This window comes from Mus caroli, unplaced genomic scaffold (assembly GCF_978045245.1).
Source record: "Mus caroli unplaced genomic scaffold, Mus_caroli_1 scaffold_18, whole genome shotgun sequence".
Taxonomy (NCBI): Eukaryota; Metazoa; Chordata; class Mammalia; order Rodentia; family Muridae; genus Mus; species Mus caroli.
This window is the reverse complement of record NW_028227273.1, coordinates 39,368,218-39,375,312: the sequence shown is the minus strand read 5'-3', so window position 1 is coordinate 39,375,312 and position 7,095 is coordinate 39,368,218. Positions and strand designations below refer to the sequence as shown.

Here is a 7,095-nt window from a genome sequence, read left to right as displayed (position 1 = left end):
GAGAGAATGTGACCACCTTTTCCAGGGTTGGATGGATGTATGGAGTTGACAAGTGGGAAGCTCTGAAAGCAGCACGTCCCCAAGTGTGTCCCTGCACTGTCGGGCGCTTCTCAGAAGCAGCCAGAGTGAGAATGCCGGCGGCTTGAGTTGGCCTGGGTCTGAACAAAAGGAGCCAGCGGCCCAGAGGATGCTGTGCTTCTCACGCTCCATCCAGCTGCCTGGCGCGCAGGTAGCCCGGCTTTTGCTCTGCCTGCAGAGGGCTGTGTGTTCGAAGCCAGCACACAAAGACTCACTTCCTCCCGGCCAGCTTCCCAGACCGCCCTGCCCACCACCGGCGGCCGGTGGCATTCCAGAGGCCACCACCGGGACACTCGTGTGCCCGGGTGCCAGGTACTTGGAGCAGAGGCCATTCGGGGAGCCCTTGGAGCCGCTCAGCTGGTGAAGGTGGCGGCTGGGATTAGCACGCCTTTTTAGGCAGCCGCGCCGCCCCACGCAGCGGAGTCTGCAATCGCTGTACGACAGACAGGCTCTGCGTCGCCAGAGCGTCCCCGCCTGCGCTGGCCGCGGGGCAAGCTGCGGGCCGGAGCGCTCGCGGGAGGCCGATCAACTCCCCAGAGCCTAGCCAGCAGGTAAGCTCCGGCAGTAGATCGGAACAGGGAAGGCGGGGGTGTGTGCGGAGCACCAGGCCCGCTGCCTCGGATCGCCTGCCCTCGGGGCCACCGGCAGAGGTGCCACTGCCACGCGGATTGGAACAATGAGGCGCGCGGCGCGGAGCTGAGCGCAGCCACGCACTGCTGCGAGGCCAAGCTGCAGCCGGCGGCGACGCGGTCATGCCTTGTCGGAAAGGAGACCGCTCCTACACAGGGTTGCCTGAGCCCCTAGCGTGGCGGCGGAGCTTCCCAGGGCATCCGAGAGAGAGTAGGAGCTCGTGGTGTGCGCGCTCGCTCATCCGCTCGCTCGCCCTCCCGCCCGCTCGCCACCCGGCAAGCCCTCCTGCCCTCTAGGCTGCGGGGGTGGGGAGGGGGTGGGGATAAAATGTGACCCTCACGAATCCTACTGAGGCACCAAGCACAGGCGAAGCAGCATAGGTGTAGGGACAAACTGAGTGAGTACAAGCACGCAGGTCTGTAAGGTCTGAGACCTGCCGTATCCTGCTGGAATCTCCTTGGCCGGTTGCACTGAGCTAGAGTTAGATAAGCTCTGCGAACAGAAGCCAGCGCTGTATGTGGAGAAACAACAGGGTGAGCGAAAGGAGGGCTTGCACTTGGACAGGTGGACATAGTTAACTGTGGGGATGAAATACTGTGCATTGGTTTGATTTGATGTGATTTGCTTGTGAAAGGTGGAGATTTTTTTTAAATCAAATTCCCACACCCATCTTCATGCAAATTAGCGCGCTTACAGCTTAGAGAGCATCCTACTTTTTCTTTCTTTCTTTCTTTCTTCTTCCTTTTGTGGCTATAATGTTCATGTGCAGAGGGATTTTCGGGAGCCTCCTAAAGTCAGTGTTAATTCTTATGCACTTGACTGGCAAAAACTCGGCGTTTGGGTTGTTTTACTTCCCACCGTTTAGAGTGGTTATGTGATGAATTCTTTTTAATTCAGAAGATGGCATCTATCTTTTTTGGACTTGATGGTACTGGTGCAGTGGGGCCAGTGGAGTTAAACTCATGGCTCTATGCAAATTAGGCCTTCCAAAGAGAGATGAATAGTGTGTTTGGAGAAGCTGTGCTTTCCAGGAATTTAAATGAGACTTTTGTGATTGCCTTCCAGCTTCTCCTTATGTGTTTCCTGGGGCATAACTTATAAAGTAGAGTTGGATTCCTAAAGCTTTGTGGGATGGGGAGGTATGTGTACCTGGATTTTGGTAAACTTTGGGGAACAGTCCTGCTGAAAATTTGAAGAGAAATAGGTCGTGTTTGGTGGAAATCATTGTCTCTTGGACTACTGAACAGTCTGGTATGTAGGAGTATACTGTAGCCCTTCTGAGGACTGCGTTTTTGGGTCAGGAGACGCCTTGGCCGACTTAAAAACCACACTTTGTGCATATTAAAACAAAACAAAACAAGACCGAACAGGAATTACCTCTTCAGTCTTTATTTTTCATGAGTGTTTGGGTGGCAAATTTGGGGTGACTCTTCTTTTCGAAGGGAAAGCAACGTGTGGCCCCTTAGCCGCTTTTTCCATCACTATTTTTTCTGAAACTGACAACCATTTTTTTTCCCCACTTTGTTCTAATGTGTTAAAATGACTGTCAGCAACGGTGGTTGAATATAGTAACTGAAGAAAGACAGCATTAATAGACGAATACGTTCTTAATTTTATAAGTCCGGAGGATGCTCAGACATGCAAAGAAGGGGTCCTTATCTGCTTCTTCTCACTATGACTGATAGAAATTAGAGCATGCTTTATCCCTTTTTGCTTGGTTAAAATGACGCTTCCTGAGTTGTGAACTGAATCCTTTGGTGAATTTTGAAGTACTTCTCTTCTGATAGAGCTACGAGCTCCACCTTTATGGTGCGGGTGGTATGCATAATTTAGAAAGTAAAGGTAAGGATGACAACACACACCTGCAAGAATCAGGTTGAGCTATGTTAATATCTGGAAATGTGTAAATGGATGTAGTACGAAGAAGGGACAGTCATTTGTGCTTAGTCCTGACAATGAAAACCAAGAAGGAATGGATTTGAGTTTCTGAGTGCACCCAAGCCAGATCTGATCAAGACTGAACAAGACAGCTTGTATGTTTGTTGCAGAGAAATATTGTCCATACGTCCTGTTTCTAGGGCTGTTTTTTTCTTCATCTTCTTCTGAGATTTGTTCTCATTATGTGCAGATACCTTGATAATATTCTAACTTAACTCTTATCCTCTAGTGTTGAATGTATCAACTCATTTTTCATAAGTGTTGATATACATATTCTTGGGCTGGTACAGCTCCTGCTTAGATAAATAAACCTCAGAAAAGCTTGGAGGCATGTATCCCATGGGAAATTTTTAATTAATCTTCAGGTCTGTTGCCTCGTTTCTGATAATCTGAATAAAAATATCTCATGCATGATAATAGGATATAGATTTCTCTTAGAGTACTGTAATATGCTATTCCCACTACATTGTGCTTTTCCTTCTTTGGAATATTCTGGAGTGTGAGCTTAACATTTAATTGTTTAAATTAATGTCTAACTCAACTTGGTCTAATGTCTAAGCAAAATATGAGTTTTGGTCACTACATGTTAAGTTTCAAATCTTTTAAGCCTTAAAACTGGAAACTCATTCTTCACCAAAGATGACAATCACATATAACTATAAGAGAAACAATTTCATGAGGCCAGACACTAATTTTGGAATCTGGTGGGAACAAGTGCACATTAATGCAAGTTTTCAGTGTTTTTAGCACCAACTATTGATGAGAGTGCCAAAGACTAAATGGGTTATGGATAATGACCAGCTACTGTTAGTAAATTAACATGACTTCAGTTTAATAAACCACCCCCCTCTTGAAAACCCTCCACTGTACCACTTTTGAGCCGTGTTTGTAAAGGTTAGCATACCTTCAGCACAGAGACTACAACACTGGGCAGAGATGGATTTATTAGGTCTCTTATCAAATCTAAAGTATATTATGATTCCAAATTCTCTGCACCCCCATTTAATGGATAGTGAATAGCTGCAGTGTAAAATATATACCCAGTCTGCATGTGGAATGCATTAAGATAGAGATAAGGCCATCTTCAGGCTTTGCCGGGGCTGGTGATCTGGTCCAGCACTGCTGTTCATCTTAACTTGGACATGTGGTAAAAGCAGGTCTCCACAGTGTCAGCCACCTGTGTGTTCTGATACAGGGGCAGTGGAGAAGAGTGGGTCTTTGATAGGAAATGACACCTGGAGGCTTGCTCCCACCCTCAAGCATGTTGTCTCTGCATGATTTCTGTAAGCCTGTTCTGTCTCCTACTGCCACACAAGCTGCAGCCTGTGTTCCTCTTGAGTACAGAATTCCAAATTCAAGGTGCAATTTGGGCCCGGAGAGATGGAATCATGTGAAGACTGAGTTTGCAATTTTGCAGTTCTCTTTCTTGAAGAACAAAGTGATCAAGAAAGCTGACAGCCAGTGGCCGTGCAGTGACTTATCCTGGAGGAAGTCTCCCTGCACCAGGAGTTCAGTCTCCAGAGCTGTAAAGGGAAAACAACAGAGACCAAATCTACTTCAAATTGACTTCTGGTGCTGGATTCTTAAGATCAATAATTTAATGTTCTGGTGTACTTAAAATCGATTTTCCTGGCAGCCCTAGGAGAAGGTAGCAATCCAAGGAATAATAATAGCAACTGATTTGCAGGTACTATGTACCACACCTTGCTATTTGCCTTGCATGGAATGAGTGCTCTTTAGCCACAAGCTGAGGAAGTATCATTACCCTATTTTAACAATGAGAAGACTGGGCCTCAGAAAAGTGAAATGTCTTGACAGAGCTGGCCCAAAGCTAATGTTCCTGGGGTGAGCTCCACTCTCCAGAACCCAAATAACCATTGTCAAAATTGTATCCAGCCAGAGATTGCTGCAACTGTGAATTACCACCTCCTCCATCAGGCTTGAGCTGTGGGGTGAGGCAGGTGCACTGGGGAAAGAAGAAGGCGGGAGCCCTCAGAGGCCCTGTAAGCAGAAAGAAATTTTTGAGCTAAAACTTTGTAAATGGGCTATGGCATCTGGAGAATTCAGACAAGCAGCATTAAAATGAAACTCTACCTGATATTAAGCAAGGCATACTGAGTGAAATTCTCAGGCAGAGATTGTGTTGAAATTTGAGAGAATTAGGCATTTGCTTTGCATTGTCAGGTAGTGACGAGAGTGTGTTTGAAGAGTAGTCTTTTGAGACATTTAGAGGTATTTTGGGTAAAGCATCAGCAAGTTCATTGTGGCAGGCCCTGCAGTGTTGATATCAGTCTCTTTTCATAACTTTACACTTCACACATTGAGTTCTTCTCAGTGCTGCTTGTAGCTTGAGCCCGATAGGAGAACACTTTATTAAGTTTCCAACAATTCATTTTGCCTGTTTGAATTGTACAGATTTTTCAAGTAGAGGTTCTTGTTTCTAAAAGGACTTGGCTTTAAATTAAATTGTGGTAAGGTGAACCTCTTAGATAATCCAAGTAGTTTATTATTTAGAAATATATCTGAGAAGTAGCTTCCTGGAAAGCACAGTGGTAATGATTTTTACGAATCGTTCTATATGACTGTGGATGAAAACTTTGATAAGATAACATGGAATTTGTTTAGGGTGGCTCACTCAAATGTAAGATGGATCTATAGTGTATAATTAAGTGAATGAACTCATTTTTGCTATTGAGGGAGTGAACTATGTAAACTATGTTGTATATATATATTTTTTAAATCCAATTAATATCACCTTGTGAAACTGGACATGGTGGTAAATTCTTGAAATCCCAAGCAATCTGAGCTAAGTAACAAAAATCACTATTTAAGTTTGTCCCTTATCACTGAGAGAGCATTCCTTTTCATATATAAATTATCTCTGACAGAATGATATTCTCTAATTTACATATGGTGTACAGAAAATTACCCAAATGGGTAGGGTTTAGAGAACCTTTAGTTTCTTACCAATAGGACATATGTGGAAATGTATGTTAATTTACGTGTGTGTATATTTATGGGGTGCATGCCTGTGAGTATTCTTAATAGCAAGCAGCACTTTCACTGTGCCTTTGGTTGTCTGCATACAGCTTTTGGACTGAGGAGCCTGGTTCTATTGAGGTCCTGAGCAGGCATCCAGTGGAGTGACCTGATAGACTGAGGACTGGACCACTCACTGTTCCATATAAGCAATTTTTCAGGTTATAGGTTGAGCCACTTACTTCAGATCAACATGAACTTGGTCAAATAATGTAGGTGATTAAGCCTCTCCCAGGAACAAAACATTGTTTGAAGTTGTCCTGAGTCATAGTGTGTTCTAGCTCACTGTTGATAGTAGCAGATCAAGGAACTTAAACAATAACCCTAAGACTTTTGTTTTTAAATACTACACTTCCCAATTCTCAAAGAATTTTTTGAGTATACAAATGTATGAGTAAATGGAAGTGGTTAAGTGTGAAAGTTTTTTTTCAACTGACTATCTGTAATATGTATGTGGTTATATAATTTCCACTTTTGAAAGAGAATCTCCAACTTGACTCACAGTATAATTAAGAGTTATTTTGTTCTGGATGTAGAAAATTAGTAGAGAGAAAACTTGAATTCATTAAGTAATTTGCCCAGTTTAATAAGGTTAGACCTCTGCATCTGTGAATTCTACACAAACAATTTAACTAACAGCAGTCTGTTTGGAAATAGTTTCACAAAATTGTGTTTATTCTGAACATATGTGGACTTTTTCCTGGCACCATTCATAAACAACTCAGCCTAACACATGTATAATCTAGGGAAGACTGAAGTGAGAGGATGTGTGCATTGTTTGTGAATATGCTGTCAGTTGACATGAGGGACTCAAGTAGCCAGGTGGTCTAGGAGTAGTGGCTCTCAACCTTCCCACTGCTGTGACACTTTAATACAGTTCCCATGTTGTGGTGATCTCAGCCATAAAACTATTTTTGTTTCTACTTAGTAACTATAGTTTTGCTACTGTTATGGATTGTAATGTAAATATCTCTGTTTCCTAAGAGTTTAAGGCATCCTCTGTGAAAGGATCATATGAATGCATGATGCATAGGCTAAGAAACACTGCCTTAGAGCAAATCCTGTAGTTCATATACCAGAATAACAGTTTTCATGCCATTAAATAATGTGTTTTATTAATCATTTGAGGTAAGGGATTTTCAAAAACTGACTTAACCATGTAGAAAATAGATATCTGTACATACCCTTTACATAATATGATTTTCCAGAAGGTATACCCCAATGTTCTCTTATATACTTCATTCTACTCTTTGAATCATAAAGTTAAAGTATATCATACATTATTATAATCTTACCCTAACAATATACCTTCTGGTAGAAGAGAAGATTTAGCACATATTACATATTATTTTTCTTATGGAACCATTAAAGGAATCCTGCACCAAGCTATCTGTGTTGTTCCTAAGGTGT

General features: G+C 43.0%; 1 protein-coding gene across 3 annotated transcripts in view; it reads left to right on the top strand.

Annotated features, from left to right (window-relative positions):
* The first annotated feature begins 365 nt into the window (after positions 1-365).
* Positions 366-7,095, top strand: part of St6gal2 (ST6 beta-galactoside alpha-2,6-sialyltransferase 2) — a 68,077-nt gene continuing 61,347 nt past the window's right edge. For 2 of the 3 annotated variants that reach the window (XM_021149975.3, XM_085832908.1), the window contains exon 1: positions 366-629. The gene's annotated coding sequence lies outside the window, so the exon portion shown is untranslated. Of the gene's footprint in view, positions 630-1,090; positions 1,242-7,095 lie in introns of those variants that run through there. The other variant, XM_085832909.1, reaches the window with a different exon arrangement.